Below are 19,113 nucleotides of genomic sequence, written 5' to 3' on the forward strand. Positions count from 1 at the left end.
GAGAGACACTACAGAGAGAGACACTGACAGATACACCTTCCCTTCACATAAAGGTAGGACTTCTATTTTTTATTGATTGATTACTTATTACTTTGGTCTTGGTGCTTTCGGTGCAGGGTTCCTTCTATTTTTTATTAATTTATTGCTAATTACTTTTTGTGCTTCGTTTAGTGCTTGGTGCTTTAAATGTACTGCTTTGTTTAGTGCTTAGTGCTTTAAATGTACTTTGCTTCTTTAATGTTGTTGTGAAGGTGGTTATGGAAAATTCTCTAACTTCCCTTACCCCCCGCTGTTGTGATGTTGATGTGTCCTTTGTGTTTAATGCTTCCCACCCGCCTTCTCTGGCTGTGCCTGCACTAAACTTAACTCTAGGTAAGGTTTTTCAGAACTTACAAAAGTGGACACTTACTCCATCCTAAGTTAGTTTGTAGTAAGTTTTCACTGCCGAAACTTGCAAAACTGGCCTGAGTGGCTGGACACACCCCCTTTTGAAAAAAAAGTACCTTACCTAAAACCAACCTAAACTAACTCACTAGAACTGGAGCAAACTAATATCCGAGAATTGCAATTTCTAACATACTCCAAACTAAACTAATTGCTCCAAAAAACTAGGAGCACCTCCACCCAAAACTTGGGCCCATTATCTCCAATCCCGAGCCCTAAACTTGTGTAACAACCTCTTGTGTCATCGTCATCATCATAGGCAGTCCCTCGGAATCGAGGAAGACTTGCTTCCACTCCTGAAGTGAGTTCTTTGGTTGCTGAACAGTCCAATACAAGGGCCACAGATTCTGTCACAGGTGGGACAGATAGTCGTTGAGGGAAGGGGTGGGTGGGACTGGTTTGCCAAATGCTCTTTCCGCTGTCTGCGCTTGATTTCTGCACGCTCTCTGCATTGAGACTCGAGGTGCTCAGCGCCCTCTCGGATGCACTTCCTCCACTTAGGGCGGTCTTGGGCCAAGGATGCCCAGATGTTAGTGGGGATGTCTTTGAGGGTGTCCTTGTAGCGTTTCCACTACCCAGCTTTGGCTCGTTTACCGTGAAGGAGCTCCGAGTAGAGCACTTGCTTTGGGAGTCTCGTTTCTGGCATACGAACTATGTGGCATGCTCAGCAGAGCTGGTTGAGTGTGGTCAGTGCTTCAACGCTGGGGATGTTGGCCTGGACGAGGACACTGATGTTGGTGCGTCTGTCCTCCCAGGGGATTTGTAGAATCTTGCGAAGACATCTTTGGTGATATTTCTTCAGCAATTTGAGGTGTCTACTGTATATGGTCCATGCCTCTGAGCCATACAGGAGGGCAGGTATTACTACAGCCCTGTCGACATGGCACCTTATCGAATGCCTTCTGAAAATCCAAATATGCTACATCCACTGCTTCGCCCTTATCTACCCTGCTAGTTACACCTTCAAAAAACTCTAATAGATTTGTCAAACACAATTTTCCTTTCATAAAATTATGTTGAATTTGCCTAATGATAACCTTTTAAAATGAAGTGGTTCATGATTATTCTTCTTTTGTTTTTTACGAGCATGTTGCTACTCAAGGGGTGCTAGCAAATCCGTCCCCAACACAATGCATGGAGGAGTGGGAGCCTCTAGTACTTCCAATAAACCTAGTGCTATCGCAAGTCAAGACCTCTGACACAGTTTTCCTTCTGTGCACAGGAGCATAATTTCAGCCCCTATTTGGCAAGTTATAGGGCAGCCAGACTGAACTTGTTGGAATGCAGCAACACCACTTTACTTTGGAGAGTTAGTCCACTGAAGGCAGCAATCATCAATTTCCTTTGTTTCTTTAGTCTTTTCTCTGTACTGTCTGTAGAGAAAATAAATCAAGCAGTTTTTCTCTAATCTTTCTCAGACTGTGCTTGTAATTCTCACTGCTGGTCCTTTGAAGCTTCTTTACCATTTTCTTTTATTATCCCTGATGATCTATCACTGACCTCCCAGTCTCCAAGAATCCAAAATGGAACAATAGCTGATGGGGAAGGCAGCTGCCATTTCTAATGGGAATTAATGAACTATCCTCCAAGAGCATAATGTTGAGGAATGGATTCTTTCATTAAAAAGAACTTCGGCTTTTGCTCTCGAAGGCATTTGAGAGCTCCATATGCCTGTGGTGAGAGTATGTTTAATGAACAGGTCTGTTGCAGCAATACCGATAAGGACAATGTTTTTACTTTCTGCCTTATTGCTGTTCATGTCTTTTCGGCTCCACATGTGTGCAATCAATCAGCTTCAATGGCCTGTGAAGGAGTCAGATGGAAACTGTGTGTGTCACTTTCTATTCAGTGAAACAGTAAATAGCTTGACAGTGCAAAACTATTTACCTTTCAGTTTGTTGTAGTAAAGAGTGGACAGTTGTCACAAAAAGTACTTTATCAAACAATTTAGGATGTTGCAAATTAATTTAATAATATGTGCTTCTGATTGAAATTCACCACTTATATTGCCAGGAAAGAATACAACTTGCTGTTTGAACAATTTGACTAGAACATTCCACCAAGTCTTAACCAGAACATTATGGATGATGTTTTGGACACTCCGACCACATTGTACGTCCTGACACAGATACAGATCTCCTGCACACACATGTGGACACGCATGGATATGCACACCTAGCTGGTTTGGAACAGCTAGAAATAAGAGAATCTTGAGTTGATATTGTACTGAGTAAAATTACAACTGAACCTGCTTATTTTAAAGAATCAATGAGGCCAAAAATGCACAACCCTTTCAACATATTGTTGCTGGAAGCAATATACAGTGGAAGAGACACAAATTATGCTGGGATCCACTTTTGCTGGGTTCTGCCCCCCTCCCCCCAACACTAGTTTCCATTATCCTTATTGAGGCGGTGGGGGAAGCGGAAGCTTCTTTTCACACCAAACAAAACCAGTGACATAGGATGGGGACCTCCAGGCTGAGAATTTGTGTGTCCCTGGCCTATCATATGCCGGTCAGATTATTGGCATCTGGTACACTGAGTGACACCAGGCATATGGGCCTCTCAGCTGGTAAAAGTAGGGCCCACCTGGGGCTTCCGGATAACACCTCAGATCCCAGAATCATAGAATGGTTACAGCACGAAAGAAGGCCATTCAGCCCATTGAGCCCGTGCCGACTCTCAGCTAGTCCCATTCCCCTGCCCTATCCCCATAGCCCTGCAATTTTTTTCCTTCAGATACTTATCGAACTCCCTTTTGAAAGATAAAAATGAGTCTGCCTCCACCATCCAATGCATTCTAGATCTTAACCACTTGCTGCGTAAAAAAGTTTTTTCTTACATGGCCTTTGATTCTTTTGCCAATCACCTTAAATCTGTGTCCTCTGGTTCTCGACCTTCGGCCAATGAGAACAGTTTCTCTCTATCTACTCTGTCCAGACCCCTCATGTTTTGAACACCTCGATCAAATCTCCTCTCAATCTTCTCTGCTCCAAGGAGAAAAACCCCAGCTTCTCCAGTCTATCAACATAACTCAAGTCCCTCATTCCTGGAATAATTCTAGTCAATCTTTTCTGCACCCTCTCTAAGGTCTTCACATCCTTCCTAAAGTGCGGTGCCCAGAATTGAACACAATACTCCAGTTGAGGCCGAACCAGTGTTTTGTACAGGTTCATCATAATTGCCACACTTTTTACTCTATACCTCTATTTATGAAGCCCAGGATCCCATAAGCCTTTTTATCTACTTTCTCAACCTGCCCTGCCACCTTCAACAATTTATGCACACATACCCCAGGTCTCCCTACTCGTTAGGATTGCATCATTTAGTTTATACATTCTCTCCTCATTCTTTCTACCAAAATGCATCACTTCACATTTTTCTGGCATTAAATTTCATCTGCCACATGTCCGCCCATTTCACCAGCCTGTCTATGTCTTCTTGAAATCTATCACTCTCCTCCTCACTGTTCACTGTACTTCCACGTTTTGTGTCATCTGCACATTTTGAAATTGTACCCTGTGCATCCAGGTCCAAGTCATTAATATATATTAAGAAAAGCAGTGGTCCTAGAACCGACCCCTGGGGAACACCACTGTATATCTTCCTCCAGTCCAAAAAACAACCGTTCACCACTACTCTCTGCTTCCTGTCACTTAGCCAAAAACTGTCCCTTTTATTCTACGGGCTTCAATTTTGCTGGCAAGCCTATTATATGGCACTTTGTTGAACGCCTTTTGGAAATCCATGTCCACTACGTCAACCGCATTACCCTCACTAACCCTCTCTGTTACTTCATCAAAAATCTCGATCAAGTTGGTTAAACACGATTTGCCTTTAACAAATCCACGCTGGCTTTCCTTAATTAATCCACCTCATCCAAGTGACTGTTAATTTTGTCCCTGATTACTGTTTCTAAAAGCTTCCCCACTACCGAGGTTAAACTGAGCGGCCTGTAGTTGCTGGGTTTATCTTTACACCCTTTTTTGAACAATGGTGTAACATTTGCAATTCTCCAGTCCTCTGGCACCACCCCTGTATCTATGGAGGATTGGAATATTATGGCCAGTATCTCCGTGATTTCCGTCCTCAATTCCCTCAGCATCCTAGGATGCGTCCCATCTGCTCCTGGTGATTTATCTACTTTAAGTACAGCTAACCTTTCTAATACCTCTTCCATATCATTTTTTATTCTATCAAGTGTCTCCACTACCTCCTCCTTCACTATGTCTATGGCAGCATCCTCTTCCTTGGTGAAGACAGATGCAAAGTACTCATTTAGTACCTCAGCCATACCCTCTGCCTCCATATGTAGCTCTCCTTTTTGGTCCCTAATTGGCCCCATCCCTCCTCTTACTATCCTTTTACTATTTATATGCCTATAGAAGACTTTTAGATAAACTTTTACCTCCAGAAGTGGAGAAAAATATCGACCAACTTTATCGACCCTCTTATAAAGGCGGAAAATGGAAGTAAATCTGAATTCTTTCCAATGGGACCTCGGCACCCCTCCCAGCTGACCCAGATAAAATGGTGGCCAGCAAGAATGGAGTAGTAAGTTTGAATGCTCCATTTTAAAGGCTCCCGCCCCATCCCGCTGGATGGAGTGGATTAAAATATCCCCTTCCACCCTTGTAATACTTTTCAATATTCTTGAGGAAGATGACCTCTGTGTAGTATGTAATCCATTGTGTTATGTATGTAACCCTTGGCAACCTGTATCATACCACCACCAGAGGGCCTACCTGTTGGAGTCCCAAGGGATCCCAGCATCCCTTGGGAGCACTGTATATAAGCAGACCTCCCATGCTGTACCAACACTCTGGAGTTTAATTAAAGGAGCTAAGGTCACACTTACTCATTGCATACAGTATGCAGTTGTATCACTTTATTATGAGCGTAACATTTGGCGACGAGATAACGAACAACCACGCGAAAATGCAAAGAACTGTTGGTATCCTGGAGAAATTCTCAGAAGGGGACGATTGGGAGGCCTTCATGGAGCGACTTGACCCATACTTCGTGGCTAACGAGCTGAAAGGGGACGAGAACGCTGCCAAACGAAGGGCGATCCTACTTTCCGTCGGTGGGGCAACAACCTATGGCCTCATGAAGAATCTTCTAGCTCCGGTGGAACCAACAACTAAATCCTATGAAGAACTGTGTACGCTGGTCCGGGAGCACCTAAATCCAAAGGAAAGCATTTTGATGGCAAGTGCCAACGGTTTGAAGACCAGGAAATGGCAAGCTACGTCGCCGAACTAAGGCGCCTTGCAGGACATTGCGAATTCGATGGATTCCTTGAGCAAATGCTAAGAGATTCTTTTGTGCTTGGCATTGGCCATGAGGTTATCCTTCGCAAACTATTGACTGTTGAAACACCGAATCTGAGCAAAGCCATAACGATAGTCCAGGCATTTATGTCCACCAGCGATAACACCAAACAAATTTCGCAACATAAAGAGATTTCGGCAAGTACTGTACACAAAGTAACGTCATTTTCAGGCAGGAATGTATATGGCAGAACGTACACGCCAGCAGCTGCACAATCTCTGATGACCCAGAGTCCACCATAAACGAAATGCCCACCGATCATGTTAAAAGTTGAACTGAATGGGATTCCAGTATCCATGGAACTGGACACAGGTGCGAGTCAATCTATCATGAGCAAAAAGGCCTTCAACAGGCTGTGGTGCAACAAAGCACACAGACCCAAGCTTAGCCCTATTCATACCAAGCTAAAACTTACACCAAAGAGCTGATCTCGGTTATTGGCAGCGCAGAAGTAAAAGTCTCCTATGATGGAGCAGTACATGAACTCCCACTATGGATTGTGCCAGGAGATGGCCCCACACTGTTCGGCAGAAACTGGCTGGGAAAAATCCGCTGGAACTGGGACGATATCTGAACGCTTTCATCCATCGACGTTGCCTCATGTACCCAGGTTCTGAGCAGGTTCCCGTCATTGTTTGAACCAGACATTGAAAGTTTCTCGGGGGCGAAGGTGCAGATCCACTTGGTTCCCGGTACACTGCCCATCCACCACAAGGCACGGGCAGTGCCATATATGATGCGAGAGAAAGTGGAAATTCAGCTGGACAGGCTGCAGCGAGAAGGCATCATCGCGCTGGTGGAGTTCAACAGGTGAGCCAGTCCAATTGTTCTGGTTCTCAAAGGCAACGGCACGGTCAGAATTTGTGGGACTATAAAGTAACGATTAACCGTTTTTCGCTACAGAACCAGTACCCGCTACCCAAGGCAGATGACCTATTTGCGACCCTGGCTGGAGGAAGTTGGACCTGACCTTGGCCTACATGACACAAGAACTGAAGGAATCCTCGAAAGGCCTCACCTGCATCAACATGCACAAAGGTCTGTTCATCTACAATAGATGCCGTTTGGGATTTGTTCGGCCGCGGCAATTTTCCAACGGAACATGGAGAGTCTGCTAAAGTTGGTTCTACGCACCGTGGTCTTCCAGGACGATATACTGGTCAGAGGTCGGGACACCATCGAACACTTGCAGAACCTGGAAGAGGTTCTAAGTCGGCTAGATCACGTGGGACTCAGGTTGAAACGGTCGAAGTGTGTTTTCCTGGCGCCATAGGTCGAGTTCTTAGGAAGAAGAATCATGACAGACAGCATCAGACCCACCGACGCCAAGACGGAGGCCACCAAGAACGTGCCGAGACCACAGAATGTGACGGAGCTGCGGTCGTTTCTGGGACTCCTCAACTATTTCGGTAATTTCCTATCCGGGTTAAACACCTTGCTAGAACCCCTACATGTGCTACTGCGCAAGGGAGACAACTGGGTATGGGGGAAATCACAAGAGGCTGCTTTCGAGAAAGCCAGAAATCTGCTATGTTCCAACAAACTTGCTTGTTCTGTATAACACATGTAAACAATTAGTGCTAGCTTGCGTTGCATCGTAATACGGGGTCGGGTGTGTGTTACAGCAAGCTAATGAATCAGGAACATTGCAACCGGTCGCCTAAGCGTCCAAGAGTTTGTCCAAGGCCAAAAGGGCTTACAGCATGATTGAAAAAGAAGCTCTGGCATGCGTTTAGGGGATGAAAAAAATGCACCAATATCTGTTTGGTCTCAAGTTTGAGCTAGAAACTGACCATAAGCCGCTCATATCGCTATTCTCAGAGAGCAAAGGGATTAACACCAATGCCTCTGCCCGCATCCAGAGATGGGCGCTCACGCTGTCTGCATACAACTATGTATTCCGCCACAGACCAGGCACAGAGAACTGCGCTGATGCCCTCAGTTGGCTACCATTGCCCACCACCGGGGTGGAAATGGCACAGCCTGCAGACTTGCTCTTGGTGATGGATGCATTAGAAAATGAAAAGTCACCCGTTACAGCCCTCCAGATCAGGGCCTGGACCAGCCCAGATCCTTTACTGTCACTGGTAAAAAACTGTGTCCTCCATGGGAGCTGGTCCAGCGTCCCAGTGGAGATGCATGAAGAGATCAAGCCGTTCCAGCAGTGCAAAGACGAAATGTCCATACAGGCGGACTGTCTTTTGTGGGCTAATCGCGTGGTTTTGCATAAGAAAGGCAGGGAAACGTTCATACGTGACCTACACAGTACCCACCCAGGCATAATAATGATTAAAGCTGTAGCCAGATCCCGTGTGTTGTGGCCCGGCATCGACTCAGATTTAGAGTCATGCGTGCATCAATGCAACACTTATTCTCAACTGAGCAATGCATCCAGAGAGGCACCGCTATGTGTCTGCTCATGGCCCTCCAAACCGTGGTCTAGGATCCACGTTGACTTTGCGGGCCCATTCCTAGGCAAAATGTTCTTGGTTGTTGTGGATGCCTATTCAAAATGGATTGAGTGTGTAATAATGTCTGTAAGCATAACCTCTGCCACCATCGAAAGCCTACGAGCCATGTTTGCCACACAGGGCCTGCCCGATGTCCTTGTTAGCGACAATGGGCCGTGTTTCACCAGTGCTGAATTCAAGGAATTCATGATCCACAATGGGATCAAGCACGCCACATCTGCCCCGTTCAAGCACGCAACCAACAGCCAGGCAGAACGTGCAGTCCAAACTATCAAGCAAAGCTTGAAACATGTGTCGGAAGGCTCCCTGCAGACCCGCCTGTCCCGAATCCTGCTCAGCTACCGCACCAGACCCCACTTGCTCACCAGGGTACCCCCAACCGAGCTGCTCATGAAAAGGGCGCTCAAAACAAGGCTCTCTCTTGTCCACCCTGATCTCCATGATCACGTCGAGGACAGACGGCATCAACAAAGCATGTACCATGATCGCGCAAACTTGTCACGCAATATTGAAGTCAATGACCTTTATTTTTGTACTCAACTATGGACATGGTCCCAAATGGCTTGCTGGCACGGTCATAGCCAAAGAAGGAAGTAGGGTGTTTCAGTCAAACTGGCCAATGGACTAACATACAGAAAGCATTTGGACCAAACCAAATTGCGATTCACAAACAGCCACGAGCAACCCGAAGAGGACAGCACCAACTTCGACCCTCCAACACACACAAAAGTTGCAACCAACATCACGGTTGACCACAAAGCTGAACTCACCATCCCCAGCAGCCCGGCAAGGTCAGCTGCCCAGCAGCCCAGCGAAGAACCAACCAACTCATCCACACCTGCATTTGCACCGAGACAATCGACAAGGGAGCAAAAAGCCCCAGATCGTCTCACCCTGTAAATAAGTGTACTATTGACTTTGGGAGGGGGTGATGTTATGTATGTAACCCTTGGCAACCTAAATCACACCACCATCACAGGGTCTACCTGTTGGAGTCCCAAGGGACCCAGCATCCCTTGGGAGCACTGTATATAAGCAGGCTGTACCAACACTCTGGAGTTTAACTAAAGGAGCTAAGGTCACACTTACTCATTGCATACAGTACTCAGTTGTATCACTTTATTATGAATGTTCCACATTGCATCATTTATTTACTAATCTTATTTTCTCCCTCACCATTTTAAATTCATCAGAATGCTGATGATGTGGAGCCTTGCTTGCTGAGTGTGTATATTGGGAAACTGCTAATGCACTCCCCATCATCATCTGTTCATGGCGGACTTTCTGATGGATGCCAATGGCAAGCGAGATTCCCTCTGGCAGCATGTACTTGGAAAACTATTGCCTTTACTTTTCCTTCTTCCTATCTGCCTCCTCTGTTTTTATCAGTTCGACAAAAGGACTTTCCTCCTCTCCATGCCAATCTGATTCTACTTTAAACATTAAACTGTCTTTCAGATGCTGACTGACTTGCTGTGTTTTTCCAGCATTTTTGTGTTCCGATTTCCAAAATACAAACACAATTTTTCTGTTCATCTCTAGAAATTGGCGTGCTCTTTAATGGGCCTGCTATACAGATGATGGTCAAACTGTGGCACTATAATGACCACATCTGTCTGAATCCTTGTGAACCATAGAGGGGTGGGCATGGAGATAGACCGTGCTCCAGGCTGCAGCAGAGGGGTTTCAGCCATACAGCTTCTTTTACATGCAGAATTATTTCTTTAACTTAACTATCACAAGAAAAGAAAAAGCATATAAAGTGCTGCGAGCGAAGCAGTGATTAGTAAGCAAGTGAGTATCTGTGATGGATTACACAATGTAATGCTTCATTTCATCATCGATTGCTGCACAGTGGGCAGATAATTCAGCCAAGCCAATCAATAAGTTCAGGTCCTCCAGCATGGCCAAGCAACATTCATAAAGGAACTACTGAATGTTGTGAGTTAAAGTTGCATCTTAAATGTTCTAAGCACAACAGAAGGGTGCTTTCACTGCCTCGTTCATATGGACTTCCTGTTGGGTTTTTCTCCTGCATGCTGATTAATTTTGTATAAAATTCATTCGTTTTTGTTCTTTTCTGCAATATGGCCACACTGCAATGAATTTTTGATGTCAAGCTTAAACACAGCTATCAAAGTCTGTATTTTACTTGGCCTGGAATTTCCTCCCCATTTGTTCTGGGATACACCCACAAACAAATTACGTGGTTTCAAAGCTCACGGAATTTTGGGCAGATGTAAGCTACGTGTGTAATGACAATCTGCCCAAACCTCCTCGATCTTTAACATCTGTCCATCAAATCTTCCCGCCGAACAAGTCTCCGCCCATGAAACGGGCCATGCCCCCAATTCTCAAAATGCAAGTATCCTCCAATTGTGCTTATTCGGGTGGGTCTCTCAACATTTCAGCTGCAACAGGAAACAAAATTATTTTTTTGGTCTTTTAATTTGGTCTTTTGCGCATTTAAAAAAAATTACCCTCACTGAGACTTGCTTTCAATTTTAATTTCTGTTAATACATTTTTATGGCATTTGAATAAGTCGCATTAGCAATTGAAAAGCTTCCCTGATTGCAGGTTCTTAAACATGCTATGCCTGAATGATTGATAAATGAGTTGAAAACACTGACTTACTGATGTTCATGATTTGGATCTGCTGGGAGTAAAATCCAACTTTGGTGGGAGTTTATAAGGTAACTAGCTGGGAGGTGCGATATATTCTTTACAACATCACAAACACACACGTACACAAGATGGCTCTCCAGGAACTTGACATGTAACCTTGCCACATGATCCTTTATTGTATTTACATCAGCAGTTGCGTTACCACAGTAGACAATTAGGTGGAGCAGTAGTCCACTTATCATCATCATAGGCAGTCCCTCGAAACGAGGATGACTTACTTCCATGCCAAAAAAAAGATGAGTTCACAAGAGTTTCAATGAAGGACCCGAAATACATCCTGAAGGGTGGAAGCTGGTCCGTGCTGCCCCTGGACCCCTGGCCCTGAACTCGCACCTCTCCTGGGCCCCGATCACATCCCTCTACAGTCTCTCACCGCTCCTGCTGTATCTGCCCATGCTCCAATCTCGATGGACCTGGATCTTGATGACGTCACTCTTCACAGCCGTTGCCCTCCTGCACCAGCTTGCGCTGTACCTTGCAGTGGTATGACGCCACGCTGCGCATGGCTGGCGTTCACCGCTCCTTTTATGGCCCCGACCTGCCGCTGATGTTGCCTAGCATGTCGGGGCCTCCACGCTCCACTAGGGGGAGCTCTATATTACAGGAGGGATGAGGCGATGCTCAAGAGGGAGGGGAGTCTTATATACATAAGTGCACATGAGTATCAATGGCTAGTGATTTGTATTTTGAATTGTACCAGAACTAAAGTTTGTCACAGATACTTCTGCCACTGGTGAAGGAAGGAATGAGATAAGTTTATGTGTATTAAAAATTAAAGGCATGTGTATTGAAATCAAAGGTGACCTGGGATATCATAGTATGAAAATTTAGGTATCACCCTTCAAATAAAGGTGTGTTGGAAGAAATATTGATGTAAGTTGAGAAATCAATCTACTCAGTTTGAACAAATAAATGTTTGCGGCTGCAATTCTGTCTTTGTCTATTATTATAGCCTGAAATAAATAAGTCTAATATGTGGTGATGCTGCCTGGAGGGCTGTCATATGATATACACAACGGAATAAGATAAGCAACACATGGGAAGGTCTTGAATTATTGTGATCAGCAGGAACAGAATGTAGAATTGTCCCTTTGCGATTGTATCATCGCACCTCACTCAAATACTTCCATCTCACGCATGTCATGATATTGTTCCTTAGGTATGGGGTGTGCATTTGTGATAGAATGAAGAAGTATTTCACAGACATGATACATTACAACACTTTTTCAATCATAGAAGAAAAGATTTGTGTTGTGTCCTTGGAAGCTCTAACAATGACTCCACGAGGCAGTGTGTTGTACTTGAACGATAGTGACCTTAGTCCTTTATTTGTTAATTCCAGAGTGAGGATCACACCTGGTGGCCTGCCTCTCATACTAGGCCAGGCACACCTGTACAGGTAACCTACAAGTCTCCCACTGCTGTGCCCTCTGGTGACACACCTTGTGATAGTACCAACAGTAGGATACATGACATCACTCTCTCCCAAGCCGTTAGTGCAAATCGCCTCTGCGTTGACTATGTTCTGGGCTTAGCTCTATCTGGGGTCTATCTGGTTGACCCTTGGCAGGTTGTTTCAATCTTGGGTGAGTGGTTGGTGCAGTCGAGTGCTGGTGGCTGCTGTTTGTGTGTGTCCCTGACCACTCCATTCTTTCTCCGCCGCCCCCCCACTCCCGCCCAACATATAGATTGTGCCGGAGGCTGATTGCATTCATATACATTCAAGTTCAGAAAAAAAAAGTTTGCAGTACATTTGTGGTTCCGTTGTGAGACAAATACATTCGACTGGTGAGATACATTATCGATGCGGTGACCGGTGCGTAAGGACAAACTAGTTCTAGAACTGCTGGATGGTGTCCCTGCAGTCTGGTGGTAGTGCAGTGCCCAGTGCTGGCAGTGGGAACCCAATTGGCTCAAGTTGCCTGTTCTTGGGGCTGTTACCGTGTTTCCTAGTGTCGGGCAGGTTCACAGATGCCTGTGACCTCCCTGTCCTTTCTTTGCACCCTGGGTTGCTTCTGCTTCCTGAGGAGCTGTTGTCCAGCAGTGCACAGGGAACTGCTGACTCGCTAGCTTGGGCGTTACTTGGTTTGGGATCCTGGCTGGTCCTGGTCCCCTTTGGGGGGACTGTAGCGGGTGATCCTTCATTTCCAGGTATAGTCTTGGTGGCAGTGGTCTCTGGGGGCTGTGCCTTAGCACAGTTTGCTCTTTCAGGCTTGTGGTGGTTGGTGCCATCGGGTGCCTGAGAGGTGGAACCGATCGGGGCAGGGTATCGATACCGGTGCTGTTGTCCTCCTGAGATCGCTTGCTTTGCAGCTCGTGTGCATTGGCTGCTTGTGACCACACTCCATGGTGCATAATTCTGGTCCCAGGGACGCAGGCTACAGGATTGGGTAGCTCACTGGACCTGTGTGCTTCCATGGGTGTCTGCCCGCTGCATTGGCTGCACGCAGTTGAAATCCTACATCGCACAACTTTTCATTACTGGTTGTGGATACTCTGTAGCTCCTAACGCGATCACACGACTTTTCCTTGCTTATTGCATGTACACAACTCTGATCGTCAGTTACACATTTTACCTCTAACTTACAGTAGCTATTACATTGCTCGAGTGTGTGGAACTGTCCCTTTAATTGTAGTGGGCTGCAGGCCTCCTTTAAGAGAGCCTTGCTTTTTTTGCCCCAATCCTCTTCTACATTTGGTGCTCCATCAGCGCTGCTCCTCGTGGTCTAACCGTGGCCATCTTTTTCTTCAGTGCCTCACCTCGTAGTTTGGGCGCCATCTTTCCTCCATCCACGATGTCGACTGTGGTGAGCCTCTTCTCCCCGGGTTCTGCCACCGAAGCTGGGAAGTCGCCTTTGGATCTGATTTTCTTCCTCTGGAGACCTGCCACTGGAGCCTGGAAGGTGCGTTTGGGTCGTCTCAGCTGGATCATCTCCACACAGTCATGCTGAACGGTCTGTGCCTCGGATACTGTGCTGGCCTGCTCTCTGGTGCCGGGTCCACCCTCAAGTGAGGGCTTGCTGTGCCTCCGAACGCGGAGGATGTTGATCGCTGGAGGGGTGAGGTCTTTCCACTTCCAATGGATCTTCTCCATCCACCTTCTACCAATCCACAGAGGTAACTTGTACACTGCGCCATCATGGAGTACCTTTACATCTGCACCACCAACGACTGGGATGAGTTCATCGGTGTAGGTGCGCAGCTTTGCCTGAACCGGGACCAACTTGGATCGCTCAGCTTGATTGTCCCATAGCCTCTCAAAGGCTTCTTGATTCATTACTGACAGGCTCGCCCCCGTGTCCACTTCCATGAAGACTGGAATGCCATCTATCTCGACTTCCATCCTTAACGGGGAACACTCGGTGATGCAGGTAAACATGCTATATACCTCATCGTGGGGCTGAACTGCCTCTCTGCCTATCATTTCATAATCTTCGCTGGATTCATGGCCATCTGCAGACTCTTCATTGACACAGTGAGTCATATTTCACTTACACATTCGCTGGAGGAGGCCCTTTGTGCTGCAGCCCTTGCATACATAGTCTTCAAAGCGGCACTGGTGAGCCCTGTGATTCCCTCCACAACGCCAGCTTGGAGCTACTCGATTAGCCCCCCCTTGACGGACTCTGAGTTAAGGGACTCGGGAGCCTGTTTTCTTTCCCCTGAGAGGGTCCGCATTCTACAGTCCAGCCTCTAAAAGGCACCACTCGGTACACAGTACCTGCCGGGTTTGAGTCTTGAAGGTGAGTCATCTGCCTAGAACCGCAGGTCGAGGTATTGAATGACTGGCTCACCGAGATGGCCTTCTGCAATGTGACTGTGGTATCCGCCGACAGTAGCTTATGAAGAAGGCCCTCATGGCCAATGCCAATTACAAAAATGTCCCACAGCGTTTCGTTGAGGTGGTCGTCGAAATCACACGGTGCCGCCAGCCTCCTGAGGTCTGCAACATATTTAGCGATTTCCTGGCCTTCGGGCCGGCAGTGGGTGTAGAACTGGTGTCTGGCTGTGAGAATGCTCTCCTTGGGCTTGAGTTGCTCATGGATCAGGGTTATGAGCTCCTTATATGACTTGGTCGTTACCTTCGCTGGTGCCAGCAAATCCCTGACGAAGCCATAGACTATGGGCCCACAACTGGTTAGCAGGATAGCCCTGCGCTTATCAGCCAGTGTGGCCGGGTCGTCTCCTGCCAGGTCGTTTGCTGTGAAGAAATGGTCAAGCCTCTCCACAAAGGCATCCCAATCATCACCATTAGCGAACTGCTGCAACGTACCAAGGGTAGCCATTTTCGTGTGAAAGTTCGTAATCTCGTCGCCAATTGTTGTGTCCTTGGATGCTCTAATAATGACTCCACGAGGCAATATGTTGTACTTAACCATAGTCCTTTATTTGTTAACTCCAGAGTGAGGATCACACCTGGTGCTCTGCGTTTTATAGTAGGCCAGGCACACCTGTACAGGCAACCTACAAGTCTCCCACTGCTGTGTCCTCTGGTGGCACACCTTGTGATAGTACCAACAGTAGCCATGTAAGATACATGACAATTTGCTTGGTATCACAGCCGTGGCTCTGTGATACAATCCCAACTATTTAAAACATCCATGTTAAGACAGGCAGTCGCTCAGATCAGCCAAAATGGATAACCATTATCCATTTGCATCAACTTCAATTTCTAATTTGTTGGCAATAGCATCTTAAGTGCACTGATTATTTCAGGCAGAAACAGTTGTGTTTACTCACTGATCTATATCTAAATCATCTCACCCTTAGTGTCCCTTTTTTTAAGGAACTTGCTGTATTTGCCCATTAATTGCCTATTAAACCCTTTACAGAAAGTTAAGTCTGATCATTACAGGCGCAAGAACCCTTTTAACAACGTGATAAGTGTTAATGATTGCCAATCAATCTCTCGCACTGAAAATTAACTATTACAAGTGTAGAGTTTCATTCTTTCAGATTTTGAATTTTTCTGGGAGATTTAAACATTTTAAATTTAAGCTTACATTTTTTTAATACATTTCTTTTCGGTCTCTTTTCTCTCTCTCTCTTAATCCAATCTTTCTTTCCCTCTTTTTGGACCTGATGTGACATTGAATTCACCCCTTTTAATTCATCCTCCATCTCAGTCCTTCGTGTGTTTATTCCCAATCCTTAAATCTCATTGGTTCAGGAGATGGATGCCCTGTTCACTCAGGTCCCAGATGTCCTGTTTTCCTTGCTCGTATCAGCTCGCACTTTCAGCAACGGAGTGGGCAAACATCTTTTGTGCTAAAGAATGCAGGAGCAAGTCTAACTCACGGCAGACACCGTAAGATGCCCTATTATAGGAATTCTGGCCAACTACTGTCGTTAGCTTCTACGACTCTGTTATTAAAAGATAAGGATTATCCTAACATGTTGCCTCTGAGTCAGAGGCTGTAAATTCAAGCCCCACTCCAGAGGCTTGAGCACATAATCAAGGTTGGCACTTCAGTGAGACATTAAACCAAGGCCATATTTCCCCTCTCAGGTGGACGTAAAAGATCCCATGGGACTATTCGAATAAGAACTCAGAGCTTTCCTTATGTCCTGGCCAACATTTATCCCTCAAACAACATCATGAAAGCAGATGACCTGCTGATTTATTTCATAGTTGTTTATGAGGCCTTGTTGGGCACAAATTGGCTGCCGTGTTTCCTACATTACAACTGGCTGTAAAACACTTTGCAATGTCCTGAAGCCATGAAATGCGCTATATAAATGCAAGTCTTTCTTTCTAATTTGTTTTTCATGGGAACTGAATGATGCAGAATATGAGCTCCCCCTACAGACAATATCCAGCATTATCCCTCTGAGAATTTGTGGTTGATCGGCAGTAAAACTTTAAAAGCAGGCAGTGATTGCTGGGATGGGCACGTCTCAACCCAACTTACCACAGGCAAACATTCTAAACAATATAGCTGCTTGGTTGAGATTTAGAAGATTCAAAATTCTCAATTTAGAGTTCAAAGCTTAAAATTAATGAGGCTAGTGCATTGACGGGGAACTGTACTTATGCCTCCCAAGAGGTGCTGCGAGGGTACCTGGTCCATTTTAACGAATTGGCCTCATTAACATCGATAAGGTGAACTGCCCTCCCGAAACAGCTGGTGACTATCGGGCGTCCCAGAGGTCATCCCACTGCCTGGCACTTAGGGAAGTTGTGGGGGATGGGTGGGGGAGGGGGTGGTGTTAGGAGGGGGCAACCCAAGGCAGCAGTGGTTTAAGATTTTGTTGTGGGACCTGGAGGACCTGCACTTTATGCCCCTTCAGAAATATTTTTACACTTGGTTGTAAAGGTCTCCGCTCCTTGTCTGCCTGGTTTCACTGAGCTGAATGTCTGTGGCGGACTCTCCGCCCAGCAGGTCAGTCAACTAGCTTTGGAGTGAACCCCGATTTACATGTATTCATGAGGTTCGGGTGGACGCTTCAACTGCCCAAGAAAATAATAGTACTAAAACGGCGTTGGACAGAGTTATAATTCATCTTTTCTCCTCTCAGAAATTGTTGCACAGAAGTCCTGGTGCTAGCTCTTCAGCTGAAATCATCTGCAGAATTTTAGATTCTTTGAAATATTCATTCAATTCCCTTTCAAATGAGCAAATTCCAAACCGTCAGTAGGAAACACAAAAGGATAGTATGCAGGTACAGCAAGTAATCAGGAAGGCCAATGGAATCTTGGCCTTTATTGCAAAGGGGATGGAGTATAAAAGCAGGGAAGTCTTCCTACAGTTATACAGCGTATTGGTGAGGCCACACCTGGAATACTGCGTGCAGTTTTGGTTTCCATATTTACGAAAGGATATAATTGCTTTGGAGGCAGTTCAGAGAAGGTTCACTTGGTTGATTCTGGGAATGAGGGGGTTGACTTATGAGGAAAGGTTGAGTAGTTTGGGCCTCTACTCATTGGAATTCAGAAGAATGAGAAGTGATCGTATCGAAACGTATAAGATTATGAGGGGGTTTGACAAGGTGGATACAGAGAAGATGTTTCCACTGATAGGGGAGACTAGAACTAGAGGGCATAATCTTAGAATAAGGGGCCACCCATTTAAAACTGAGATGAGGAGAAATTTCTTCTCAGAGGGTTGTAAATCTGTGGAATTCACTGCCTCAGAGAGCTGTGGAAGCTGGGACATTGAATACATTTAAGACAGAAATAGACAGTTTCTTAAACGATAAGGGAATAAGGGGTAATGGGGAATGGGCGGGGTAATGGGGAACGGGCAGGGTAGTGGACCTGAGTCCATGATCCGATCAGCCATGATCGTATTGAATGGCGGAACAGGCTCGAGGGGCCGTATGGCCTACTCCTATTTCTTATGTTCTTATGTTCTTATAGACACGATGGGCAAATGGCCTCCTTCTGTGCTGTAAATTTCTATGGTTCTATGGTTCAGAAAAGAAGAAAGGAAAGACTTTTCAGTCAGACCAGGGGTGGTTGTTTAGAGGAGATTGTATTGAGAAGAGCAGTAGTCTTTAGCATTATATCACAGTCGTCTTTCAGGCAGGCTTCCTGCTACATCTGTTGGATGCAGTACATCATACTGACTGTCTCTGTAACTTCCACCCACACCGAATAGAGTGGAGTGCCCTTACCTACAAACAGGGCATTTGAGGGCTTTGTCACTCAGTCTAATAGAACCTACAGATCTTCTTCACTGCTTGTTGGCATATGGTACTCAGTTAATTCAGCTTCTGAAAGATGTTCATGTTTAGTTAATTCAATGTCGGGGAAAGAGGTGGTTGCCATCATTATAGAGAGAGAGAGAGAGAGATGCAGATTTCACTTAGCAACAGCCAGTGTTCGTAAAGCCTTGGGGTGTTTATAGTATTGCCACATTGTAAACATCCAATCACATGCCAATGCAATCTTTGCAAGGGGATGTTGAGGTACAAGCCAGTTGAAGGACAGTACATTGAATGTAAACTACCGAATGTTGATGCACGAGAAATGTAAGCCTGGGTGCATCGACTGAAGGACAATGCTTTTGACGGGAGACCACCAAATAAGGCCAAGCCACTTCCAGTTTGATAAAGAGAACTGTGTATAAAAAAGAAGCTTTTGTGTTAAGTTTGGGGAAGAAAGAAACCTTTCTTGGCTGCATGCCTTGGAACTGTTGATGAAACTCCGCTTGTAAACTGCGTTATACTCTGA

The 19,113-nt window shown here is 45.7% G+C and overlaps 1 protein-coding gene across 1 annotated transcript in view; it reads left to right on the forward strand.

The window, feature by feature from the left end:
* The window catches only part of LOC139281542 (sodium- and chloride-dependent GABA transporter 2-like), a 119,241-nt gene that overhangs the window by 23,534 nt on the left and 76,594 nt on the right, over window positions 1–19,113 (forward strand). The window lies entirely within an intron of this gene.

Source organism: Pristiophorus japonicus, chromosome 15 (genome assembly GCF_044704955.1).
Source record: "Pristiophorus japonicus isolate sPriJap1 chromosome 15, sPriJap1.hap1, whole genome shotgun sequence".
Classification (NCBI taxonomy): domain Eukaryota; kingdom Metazoa; phylum Chordata; class Chondrichthyes; family Pristiophoridae; genus Pristiophorus; species Pristiophorus japonicus.